Consider the following 13,249-nt stretch of genomic DNA (forward strand, 5'->3'; position numbering starts at 1 on the left):
ACCAAGAGACTGACACTTGTAAGGTGTCACAAAGTTTATAAAGGAGAGCTGTAGACAAAATCTGCTAGGTAAAGAGATTGGGTGAATTCAGTCATTAAGTGCATATCCTGTGAAATTAATATAATTGAGGGAAAGAGTTGGGTTGGAAAAGATGAAGTGGAATGATGAAAGGGGTGATATTTGTTAAGATACAGTGCATATACAAATCATTTCTTGAATGGCCAACTTTCACAATTAAAGGTAAAAGTATATATTACCTGATAGGCAGATATATAAAAACACTAAAACAAAAATTTATGAATTTTGATTAAAATGTTACTCAATAAAATACTTTACTTAATAAATACATTTAATGGGAAAAAATAAACTACATATTGCAAAATTATAGGATTTACATTTGTTGTTATTTTTTAAGTTTATAAAGGGCTAGTAGATATCATCTGAAAGTATATCCATTTCCTTGTATATTAATAAACTTCAAATTAATTACATTCTCTCAATAAAATACTCACATGTATTGGGAGATAGAGATTAAATAGAAAATATACCTTGTCAGAACATAAATGAGAAATTAACCAATATGGATTACATTTACAATGGAGTTTGGCTTTTTCAAAAGAGGTAACATTCTAAAATCAAGTAAACTAGGGGGAAAATCAGAGCAAAATATATTCCTATTATTCTTAGTAGTTATTAGCCAGATAATTACCAAGTTAAAATGGATGACATTAAATATTCTTATAACTTAGAATTAAAATAAAAGCCATATATATTCTTTACAAGTCTGTAGAGAATTTATTATGATATCTAGAATAACACATTTCTTTTTTTGCCTACCTTGGACTTGAGCTCAGGGCCTGAACATTGTCCTTGGACTTTTCAAGGCTAGAGTTCTACCACTTGAGCCTCAGCACCACTTCTGGCTTTTTTCTATGTATATAGTACTGAGGAATCAAACCCTTTGTGTATGCTAGGCAAGCACTCTACCACTAGGCCAAACTCCTGGCCCAACCAAACATATTCAAAAGTCATATAATTTATACATATGAATAACAATAGTCTAGAACAGTTGTGTAAATACTGTAATGTGTTTATAAGTCATTTTGCCACTGAAATATTTCTTAACCTATTTCAAAATTGTTCTAGGAGGTAAATTTTTAAAGAAAATAATCATAGTGTTATCCTTTAAATATGTTAATTATTACTACTGGCACAAATTTTATTGCCACAAGAATAAAAACTATCACATTCATCTGATACTCACAGAGCTTTTTGGCTTCATGTGGAAAATAGAACATCACAACAGAATGAATTAACAATGAAAATAAAAATGGTACAATAAATAAATAATTCCATTACTGTGTGCAATTTCAGGAAAACCTTAACATTTGCACTAGAAGTGATGTACGTATTTTTTGTTGCTTTCCTATGGTTGTCTCATTAATATTACAATTCTGTGACATTTTTAAATGCTGGGCATTCATTATTTCAGTAATTTAAGGCAAAATGCATATTCATTTAGATTTTTATGTTCTTTTTTATTAAAGAATTTATTAACATTGATTTTTACATCATATTTCAAATGACATGTTTAACAAACAAGTGTTCAAGAAGGGAATCTCTATATACAATCACTGGCAATTAGTTTTTAGAACATGATCAAAATTAGGCTAAGGTATATATTAATTTATGAAATAAAACATTATGTCTATACAGTCATAGGTTTTTATGTCTATGTAGTTATTTTTATATTTCCAATACCACTTCCATAGCATAGGATATGCAAATATTGAGTCTTCTCTCTTGTACTGTTTGGATCTAATAGCCACATATTAAGGATACCATGTGCCTTTTGTTCCTTTGATCTTGACTTGTCTCACTCAACAAGATTTGCTCTAGATTCATCCACTTCCCTGCGAATGCCATTATTTTATCTTGTTTGTTGGCTATGTAGACTTCCATTGCATATATATATATATATATATATATATATATATGAGAGAGAGAGAGAGAGAGAGAGAGAGAGAGAGAGAGAGAGAGAGAGAGAGAGAGAGAGAGAGAGATCGCATTTTCTGTATCCATTTATCTGCAGTAGGGTAAAAGATTCCTGAACAGAATCCCAGGGTCACAACAGATTGGAGAGAGACTCAATAAATGGGACTTCCTACAAATAAAAAGTTTCTGCACAGATAAAAGCATAGTCACAAAAGTAGAAAGACAGCCAACCAACTGAGAAAAGATATTTACCAATAATACATCTGACAAATGCTTAATATCCAGTATCTACAGGGAAGTCAAGAAAATAACCGCCCCCCCCCCCCCAAACACAACAGACCATTCACTAAATGGGCAAGGGAACTAAAGAGAGACTTACTCGAAGAAGAGTTTAAAATGACAGAAAAGAATATGAGAAAATGTTCACAATCCATGATCATAAAGGAAATGCAAATAAAAACAACCCTAAGATACCATCTTACCGCAACAAGAATGGCCAAGGTTTTGAACTCAGACAATGACAGTTGCTGGCGGGGTTGTGGAGAAAAAGGAACCCTACTACACTGCTGGTGGGAATGTAGCCTAGTTCAGCCACTATGGAAAGCGGTGTGGAGGTTTCTTAGAGAACTGAAAATTGACCTTCCCTACTATCCTGCCATACCACTCCTGGGCATCTACCCTGAACATCATAACCCAAGATATGATAAGAACACCTGCTCAGCTATGTTTATATCTGCACTATTCATTTAGATTTTATAATAATTTCCCAAATTCTCCATTTGTCTATATCGACTGTAACTTTACATTTTAATTGAAAATACTTTTTAAATTGTTTTATTTTCAGCCTCTTGCTAAGCTCTAAGCAAATCATTTATTGAAATAGGCAATGGTTTCTCCTTCAGTTAGCTGACACTACAATTCTTCCACACCTCATTACCTTCTCATTGTCTTTTGTCTAGCACCGCCCTGTGGAATAAGACAGAAGACTAGATCATGTTACCCATCACTTGTTTTATTCTCCCAATTTGTTTCTTTTCTGTTTTACTCTTTGATACCCTTTGTGTTTTCTGGACAAACCACTGGATTTATTCAACATTTATTCTTCTTTGGTTATCATCTTATAAGCAGCTGAAATTTGTGCCCTTTCCAATGTGACAGCAATGAATTTGAAAATGTTATTGCTAATTGTGTGTAAAAGGAGTTTCAGTTCTTCAAGTGTTCATAAGATGTTAGTGCCATGCTTTTATAATTTTTTCCAGAAACAATATTAAAGCAATAGTAATATCTAATAAATAAAAATACCTTTTCTAAAATGAGTATGTTTACTCTTTTAATTTTCAATTTTTTTCAGTTGAATACATCACGGCCCAATTTTATATAGCTTCTAAAACAATGTTGGAGACATTGATTTATTAATTATATCAATAGATTCAGAAAACTTTGAATATTGAATTGAGCTTGAAGTTCATTCAATGGTGCTTAGCTTCAGATTGCCAAGAATTTATCCTATATAACAAATAAATGAAATAATACCTGAGACAGTGACATTCAGTATGTTAAAAACATGCAAGAGTAAAATACCAAACAAATTCTTGAGAAAAACTTTATTCTTAAATATTAATGCAAGTACCATAATATAAGTGCAGTAAACAAAATGTTGCTCAGAAATCATGACCAATAGAAAGCAAACAAGGATGGAGCAGATACTGCAGGAATATATTGATATTTTGGATATAGTCGATGACTATGTCAAGGGAAAAGGTAATTTGATCCTGGTAAAAATCATGATGACAAGTTAAATTTAAGGAGCTTTGGCAAGTCTCCACTGTAGTATTCATCCATAAGGAAAGTTTTAAAGGAAGACTTTGGCTAAATACTTTAGTATAATAATATGAATACCACAGAAATATGTTTCAAATTCTATCACTATCCATATTTGTGAATTAATAGATAACATTTTTCCCTATGCGACTAGGTATTCAGATTCTTTGTCTATAGGCAATGTCATAAAGCTGATATGTTTAATTCCATCTTCAAAACTTCATCTCGAGAGAGTGCCAAGAATGTGATTAAATTAAATTTCTCACAGAAGGCATGCCCAGTTGTCTGGCATGATTTAGCCTCCCTCTGTGGAGAAAGAAAGAGGTCATTTTTTGGCAAAAGCTCTTATTCTGACCTGCAGTATAGATGGAAGCAGAAAGCATCCTTTATTGATATGCTGTCATTCATAGTGAGTATGTGTCTATATCTGCTTAAATGACAGTCAGGTGATCTGTGAGCGGCCTACTTCACCAGAGCCTGAAAACAGTTTCATCATATACAATAACAAATCTATAGTAAAATTGTTTCCTAAGGGTCTTAACTGTCTCATGAAATCTTATAAAGATGGCTTCTTACAATAACCTGCTTGCATTCCCTATTTACTGCTTTCTGAGAGTAAGATCTTTAAGTATTTGTTTTTTCTCCATTAACTTAATCCTCTACCTACAGTTGACTGGCAAGTTGCCTCATTTGAATTTTGCTCTAGAACACAGTTAGAATCCATTCTCTCACAAGATCATCTCTACATGGCTCATGACCAGGTTGATGCTATTTATCATTTTATTTGCTGTTGAATGTTATTTATTACCTAAATGTTTTCTATTTCACTACTTTTTTAAAGAATTGTGTTCAATTCTTTCTGTGCTGCTACCAGTTTGTTTTATAAAGGAACAAATCATGCAAATTTATTTCTTAAAACATTCTCATGACTTTCTAGTGCATTTAAAATGAAGCTCACATGTCCAAGAATGACACAGGAATACTTTCCACCTACATCAGTTTCTAAACTCCATTTTTTCAATGATGCCCTTTCTGTTGCTCAAAATTAAAACCTCTCATTTTCTCTTAATGAGCACCCATTCACTCCATTGAATTGCTAATTTTTAATTCACCTAGGAACATTTTATTTAGTTTGGGAATATGTATGTATATATATATATATGTGTGTGTGTGTACATACACACACACACTCACATATGTATGTAGGGAGGTAGTGATGTAGACATGTATTTTTAAAACTTCCTACTGCTTTTTGACTGCACCATCACTCATTAATTCAGTCTGGATTGAGTATCTTTGGGAGACAAAAATATTGTCTATTAGCAAAGATGCCCTCATCTACCATCTCAAACACAACTGAAGTTGTAAATAAAGATAAAGATAATGAAGTAGGAAGACATATCTGTGTGGGCCCAGTCCTATCATCTGAATGTTTAGTGGTAAAAGATGAACTATAGACAGCTAGTCGGAGATATGCAATGGGGTAGACTGAATCTGTCCTGTAATCTTGTAGTAACAAAACAGGAATAAAAACCAATGAAAGAGGAGCTGAGGAATATAGCAGATTCTCAAAGTTCGTAATGGTCCTAGGATTGAGAATGATGAAGTAAGGAGTGGAAGAGAATTAGGGTATATTCTAAATCCAACCCTTGCAAAGAAACAAATTCTGGCAACAACAGAACTGAATAAGAAGGTTTTACTTTTCTTTTCCAAGAGCCTCCAGAAAGTAACATAATCCTATTGACACCTTTATGACCTAGTTAGGCCTTTTATAGCAGTATGGGATTATACTTCTTAAAATATTCATTACAAGGCTAAAGTTCTGTTCTGCTAAGGCCAAGTTCAAACTGCTGTGTTCAAGCCTACAGTTCTTCCAACAAAACTGAAAACCAACGAACAAAAAGGATTCATTACAGTATTGTGTTTGCCATTTGACTCACCAGGGCCCAGTTACTTTCACATACATTGATGGCATTGTCTACATTCCTGTCACTTTACAGAATGCTTGAAATATAATATACTATGTAAATAATGTATAAAGTAGTGTTTATACTGGGCAAATATGGACTTATTTGCATCAATCTATATTTTATTTCAAATAAAAACAACTACAGATATAATACTTGATTTCTAAGTTAAGATATCTTCCTCATTTTGTTTCCTTTTATCTCATTCACACCTTTCTTTTTATTTTCTTTGGGAAAGAGATACATATGTTTATAATACATTTTCATGAAATTCACATGTCTACATTACAATATTATCTCATAACACTCTCCTTTACCATTTATTTAACCATGTTTAGGTGTATTATTATATTTTGAACTGTATATTTTATTGTGTTGCAATATTCATTCCTATTACGCTCTCCTTTCCCTCTTTTCTCTGTTGTTCAACATAAAAATCATATATAATTTGCATTATTTTCAGATCTAAACCATATATATAAAGTAAAAATCCTTATTTTCATTTTCTTTTTACTGCTCTATTTTTCTTAAATTTTTCTACCCTCAAAACTTCTTCATTATCTTTCAGATTCCAATATATTTGGCATTGAGTCCTATAAAATGCTTTTTTCTCCTATATCTTTGCCCTACAAAAGAAAATTACATTCATTGCATATATTGCATTAACAATTACTTATCGGGGAAAATAAGCATTTGATTAAGCAATTTGATATTATATTATTTCTGAACATTACATAATAATTTATTAATACAGTAAGAAGTATAGATTACTGCTGGGTGCTGTGGCTCACGCCTATGATCTTAGCTACTCAGGAGGCCGAGATCTGAGGATCGCGGTTCAAAGTCAAAAAGGGCACTAACGTCCCTGAGAATCTTATCTCCAATTAACCACTAGAAAACTGGAAGTAACTCTGAAGCTCAGGGACAGCACCCAGGTCCAGATTTCAAGCTCCATGACAGACAAAAAAGAAAAAAAAAAAGCAAAAGTAAAAATTACTAATTTGAAACATTTTGAAAGCTTTTAACAACTCCATTTTTTCTTAAATATATTATAATGAGCTTTAGTTACTCAAAATATGTTGTTTGAAATGCTTATTATTTGAACTTTCTGTTATGTAAATTAAAGAACCATAAGGCTTTCAATACCAATAATGTGCATTAGATTTATGAAAAAATGAATTGTGAATTGATAAATTAAGTATACCTTTTATTACTTATTAAAGTAACTATAAGTCCTAGAAATTGGCCTAACATCAACTTTATTTATAACATGAATAATTCCAAAGGGAAAAAAGTAGCAGAGACGGGGTAAACTGATTGTAATAACAAAATTTGGCTTTATCTTGCCTTCATAGAAATACAATAATTATCTAAACAATCAATCCAGAGGGTAACTTTATTGTCTAAAATGTATTATTCTCAGTGGTCTGAGGACCAAGACTTCAGAATTTTTTTAATTTCAATTTTAAGAAAATAGATTATAATATTTATTCTTTTATTGTGATTAATAGATGGGTTACATTATGTTATAATATTTATTCTTATTTGCTCTTTAAATAATACTTTCTTATTACTTTCCATGTAGTTACCAATAGTGAAATACTTGATGAATTTAAAGTTAGGAGATCAAAGTTTTGATGCAAGTAGGCAACAAACCAAATCTACAGAAAAGAATGAAATTGGCTGGACTGCATATTCAGTCAAAAGAAGACAGACTTTATGAGGAGTTAAAAACTCTGTTTCCTTTACTTTCAATGGGGTTTTGTATAGAGTCAGATGAAGTAACTAAGAATTGGAAAAGTTAGAACTTGACATGGAAGGAACTGGACTCTTTATACTGTCTTTAAATGGAGTGGCTGTATTTTTTTCCATGTCATATATAAAGATTCTATGAAATATGTATTAAAACTTTTTTTATCATTTGTAACAAAAAAAAACTGATCTCATTCAATTGGTATTTGGTTTTTATTCACTCAATAATCAACAGAAGTAATTGATCATTTTAATGCCATAAAGACAGAATTCTCACAGAATTCTTGGATCAGAGCTTAAGAAATACATTGATACTGTTTGAAGGAAAAGACCACAAAAGAGTGGTCTAATTTGAACTACTTTTAAGTATTTAAACTATGATACAACTTTATATGGAAAGATAGCTTGGACCTAAGTTTTTCCTCTTCCATATCATAAGTTTTATGCGATTTAGAGTAAATCATAAACAAGTTGTGTGAATTTTCAGGATTTTTACCTTTAACTTGTACTTTATAAATCTTCACTTTCTAAATTCATTGTATTTAATTTTATGCTAATGACAGTAACAAACAAGAATTCTGTGAAACATGAGGAAGCTTAGAGACTGATGTTTTTACATAATGACAAATCTAGAATAAGACTCCAGTTCTATAGGCAGGCATCTTCTATTCTGCCAAGTTACCCTGAAAATATAAATGAAAGCCAGATGAAGTAGCTATTGAATATAGTCCTAGCTTTTAAAAACTTCTCAGATATAGCTCCTGAATTATGTCACTTTTAATATAGATATAAAATTTTGAATTTCTTGGTAAAGGAAAAGGCATTGAAAAGGAAATGATTAATAATAGGATCAATAATTTACAGTTAATTAATCTTAATATTATCCTACCAGTAATTTTAGCTTATTTTTTGTGTTAATGATAGGTATAGAAGAATGATTTGGTAAAAGAAAATATTCACATGCAAGAGAAAGCAACTGTAAGCAAATGAAAAATGTTGATGAGTCATGTAGAACCAAAAAGAAACTACCAGAAAATGCAGGATTAAAACATATGCACTATGTATTTATGATCATATTAAGTGAATTCTTGAAATACACTATAAAATGAACATTAATATATAAACAATCAGTTTTAAATGCATCTTCCAAAGATAATATCTGAAATGGGTAGGGGGAGAAAAGGGGAGGGGAGGAAGGAGAGGGATGGGTGAGAGGGAAGAGGAGGAGCTGATGCTATGGATGAGACTACTGGATGAGAAGGGAGAGGACAAAGAAGGTGAGGAGAGGAAAAAGAAGAGAAGAGAAGAAAGTATGGAAGAGGCAGGGCCAACAAGGGAAGGGAATAGAAAAAAGAGGAGATAGAAAAGGAGAAGGGATAATCTACCTACAGACCTTTATCACCTCAATTAAGCACATTAATTTTTATCTTGCATCTTGAGTAAGGTATTTCTTTTGTCTGTGAAACTAATTTGGGAGAATAACCTTGGACACAAGTAGACCGCAAACCGAATCTGTGAAATCAAGAAGAAATAGATTGGAGTGCACACCCACGCCATACACACCAAATGAAGACAGACTGTATAAGGGACTTAACACATGACAGATTATACACAGTCTGTGACTATACAGAATGGAAGACTTCCTCATCAAGTACCAAAAGGGAAAAGAGAATAGCAACGGAACTGCATATCAACTTACCAAACACTCCTCCACATGTAGTAGTCTAGGTTGATACTTGCAAGTATTGTGGCCACTAAAAATACTTGTTGCTCTGGTCATTTTGTTATAAATAAGGAGAGAACTTAGGTGTCTTCATACTAGAAGCAACTTTATATTTCATAAACAAAAGGTATATTAGTGGTGAAAGTACTGTGTAAAAGAGAAAAACGAAAAGGGGACAAAGATGACAGGAAAGGTCAGCTGTACATACCAGGGTTTAAGTAAGAGAGGAAAAATAGCAATGTAGTAGAAGAATTGCATTTCAGATGTGATGGTTTATAGTTGCCCTAATGACAAGGTCCAGTATTATGCATCGAGTGTGAAATTAATGTCAAGTTGAAATGGGCTTTTCATCTGGATGGCACTTGCTAATGCAAAGTAATTTTTTTTAAATAAAGAAGCCATCAGTAACACTTGGAGAAAGATAATTCTGAAAGAAATAATTCATGTCATTTAGTTTAAGAGGAAAAATAAACCCTTGAGAGCAAAGCCTTCATTTGCACATTTAATTCTGAAGAATAAGAGTCAGATATAGACTGATATCAGATAGATATCAATAATTATTTCCATTCACCGGGAACCAGGAGAGAAAATTAATTTGTATTAAGGTAAAATTGAACTTTTTCTTTAAATATTTGCTAATAAAAGCCCTTTTGGGATAAGGTCCAACCATAACAAAACTAACATAGAGTGATCTGGAAAGAAAATGTTAAACAAGGAAACATGCTAGTGATGCTTAAAATACAAAAGATAAAGGGCAGCTCACTGAACAGAACTATTCTTTCTGGTGGCCTAGGTTCTAACAGGAGGTAAGTGACCTATTTTAATTGTTGTAACTGAAGTGGATGTGCTGAAATACACCTGTGTGGTAGCATGCATGAAGTTGTTCCTGACCCCAGTACTTTTCCCTTATCAGTCTATTACTAAAGTCAGAGGATCCAAATGCTCTAAGAAATGGAAAAGGCCAGAATCCTCGAGACATGCAACCATGGATCTACCTGATCCCAGTAAAATGAAATGAAGGTTGAAGTTCTCAATTCTGTAGAGTTAGGTTAATTTAAACATTGGAATTTTAATTTTTGTGGTTCATGATACAATGGTCCCAGTATGTGTGCTTCCTTAAAAACAATAATGAGTTTAATAAATAGCTGAAAGATAAGGTATTGTTTTGTGTTTTTAATAAGCATATAAGACTCATCACAGGGGATGCTCATTTTTAAGGGAAATAAACCCACCTTAACATTAATAAAAATGCTTTGACAAAGCATCCCAGAAGTTTCTCTCTGAAAAGCTTCTTTCTGCGAAGTCTTGGGCCCTATGCTGGAGGCTGAGAGGGCCACCAGGAGGGATGTGGTATATGTACACAATGGAATTCTATGCTGCTGTCAGAAAAAAACGACATCGACCCATTTGTTAGGAAATGGAAAGACTTAGAAAAAATCATATTAAGTGAAGTAAGCCAGACTCAAAGGAACTTAGGCTCAATGGTTTCCCTCATTCATCATAACCTGTAGAAACCTTGGGCTCTACTAGCAGAGATTTGCAATAGAGCAAAAACTTGATACATAAGGCCATATAATATGAAGCTAATTGAATGGACCTCTAGGATATTGAAACAAAAGCCATATAATGAATGATTGTTGTCCTTAATGTGCTATGTTATCTCATCTCTTTTGCTGTTCCTTTGTTATCTCATATTGACACAATATCTCACTTTGTTATCTGATATATTGGATACATTTGTATTTGGTTACTTGAAATTGGACAGGGAAGGGGGGGAAACCAAGAGGGGGTGGGGGGGAGGGTAATGGGACAAAGACATGTGGAAGGGTATCAATGCATGTGAATTAATGCACCTTCTATCTGGCAAATATCTTGTTACCCTTTTATTAAATACAATAAAATAAATAATAAAAAACATTAATAAAAATGAACAGAATGGTATAAATATAGGCCACACTAGCCTCTGATTTTTTCAACATTTTTATTTTCATATTTTTCTTGATTTTTCATCACAGCTTTTATTCTAATTTTTAATTTAATATATATTTTAAAATATTATTATTTATTATCTGGTGCTAATTGAGGTATAAAACTCCCTGAGTATAGAATATTTATGCTTTTGTAATTTAATTTCATTGTCAGAGTGATGTTGTAAGGGGTTACCTTACATACATAGGGTAGAGAGTACCTCACTTTATGAACATTGTTACCTTTTTCCCATGTTTTTATCCCTCTACCCTTTCCTCTCAACCACTCCCAAGTTGTAAAGTTCATTTCCAACATATTGTCCTGTGAATATCGCTGATACACTGGTTCACCCTTTTTCCTTTGTCTCATCAACTTGTTCTCCCTCTTCCTTTCCCTAATTCAAACAGAGGTATATAACAGTACACTTGATACCAAAATCAGATACAGTGACAACATAGGATAAACATGAAGATATTCTTTACAGACCAAGGCCCTAACTATATATTAAATAGGTTTATGTGTGTCTACTGTTGATTTGATAACTAACACACATTTTAATTTTAGTTTCTTTTAAGATTGTCCTTAATAATAATAATAATATATGTATGTATAATATCACTTACATCGTACAACTTTGAGTCTGTACAAAGTCACAGAGGTATTAAATAAAAGTGATTATTTTTGAGCTCCAGCATGGGTTGCGTGTGGGAACAACATGGCACACCGCCTCATGCAGCTCCAAGACATGGTGAACTCGCTTGTAGATCAGTTTCGTTCTTGGAGAATTGCAACAGTGTGGTCCGCTTACGCCATTTAATAACATTCAAGCAGCAATTTACAAGGACAAGCCCACTAACCCCACAGAAGAGTAAGCTCAGCTTTTTGCTGCACTGATTGCCCGGACAGCAAAAGACATTGCTGTTTTGATAGATTCCTTACCCAGTGAAGAATCCACAGCTGCATTGCAGGCTGCTAGTTTGTATAAGCTGGAGGAAGAGAACCACAAGGCTGCTAACCTGTCTGGAAGATGTTGTTTATCGAGGAGACTTGCTTCTGAGAAAGATTCAGAGTGCACTGGCTGGCATCATTCCATCCCAGCTTAAGACAAGAAGTGGGGCCCACACCCAGCCTTTCCCAACTACTTTCCACCGTCACACCATGGACTGAAAAAAAACTGTCCATGCCATTAGAATTCTGCAGCACAAATACCAACATCGCAACAGTAACTTTCATCTATTTTTAATTCACTCATCATTGTTGATAAACAAGCTTATCAAATCCTGATGGAATCTGCTTTAAGCCATCTTTGTGTCATCTTTTGGGGTTTTCCCTCCCTCTGCATGAAGATACCAAGGCAGGTGTGCATTTGTGTTCATAATATGTAGAAATAAACATATAATAAAGTTGAAAAGAGTGATTATTTTATCTATACTTACATTTTCTCCAAGCTAAAACAACTATTTTCTTCCTAACTTTATCTATTTGAGCTGTGAATTAAACCTGCTCTATCTTTTTGTTTGTACTTATTTTGATTTTATTAAAAATATGTTTTTGTGGTACTGGGATTTGAACTCAGGGCTTTATGTATGTCAGGCCCTTTTTACTGAGCCACTGCAGGAAGGTTTCACTTCCTGCAGAGGTGAATATGCTCTGCCTACTTTGGGGCTTTTTCTTCCCCCCTTCCTGGGTTTACCATGTCTAGCTTCCCTCTGTCCAGGGTCTTGCAGGCTTTTTCTGCCTGTCCTTTTTGTTCTATCTTAACTTATGAATCCATATATAACAAATGCCATAGGTCATTGTGATAAATGTCTCATGTTAGGAAACAGCCTTTCTAGGATTCTTAACATAGTAATTTCTAGAAACAGTTCATCAAATTCCAACCTATGAAAAAACTAATGTACTTACAGAAGACACCCCACTGAATTTGTAAAGCACAATAAATTTTATTTGAAGCAATATTTAATGTTTATTGGACTCTTATCACCATTATCTGCATATACGAACTAAAGTGGTAATGTAAATA

General features: G+C 33.1%; 1 pseudogene; it reads left to right on the forward strand.

Moving 5' to 3' along the window:
- Positions 1–11,941: 11,941 nt before the first annotated feature.
- LOC150056779 (mediator of RNA polymerase II transcription subunit 21 pseudogene) lies at positions 11,942–12,469 on the forward strand (annotated as a pseudogene).
- The last annotated feature ends 780 nt before the right edge of the window (positions 12,470–13,249 follow it).

The sequence above is a fragment of the Megascapheus bottae genome, chromosome 11, assembly GCF_031878675.1.
Source record: "Megascapheus bottae isolate mThoBot1 chromosome 11, mThoBot2.hap1, whole genome shotgun sequence".
NCBI lineage: Eukaryota > Metazoa > Chordata > Mammalia > Rodentia > Geomyidae > Megascapheus > Megascapheus bottae.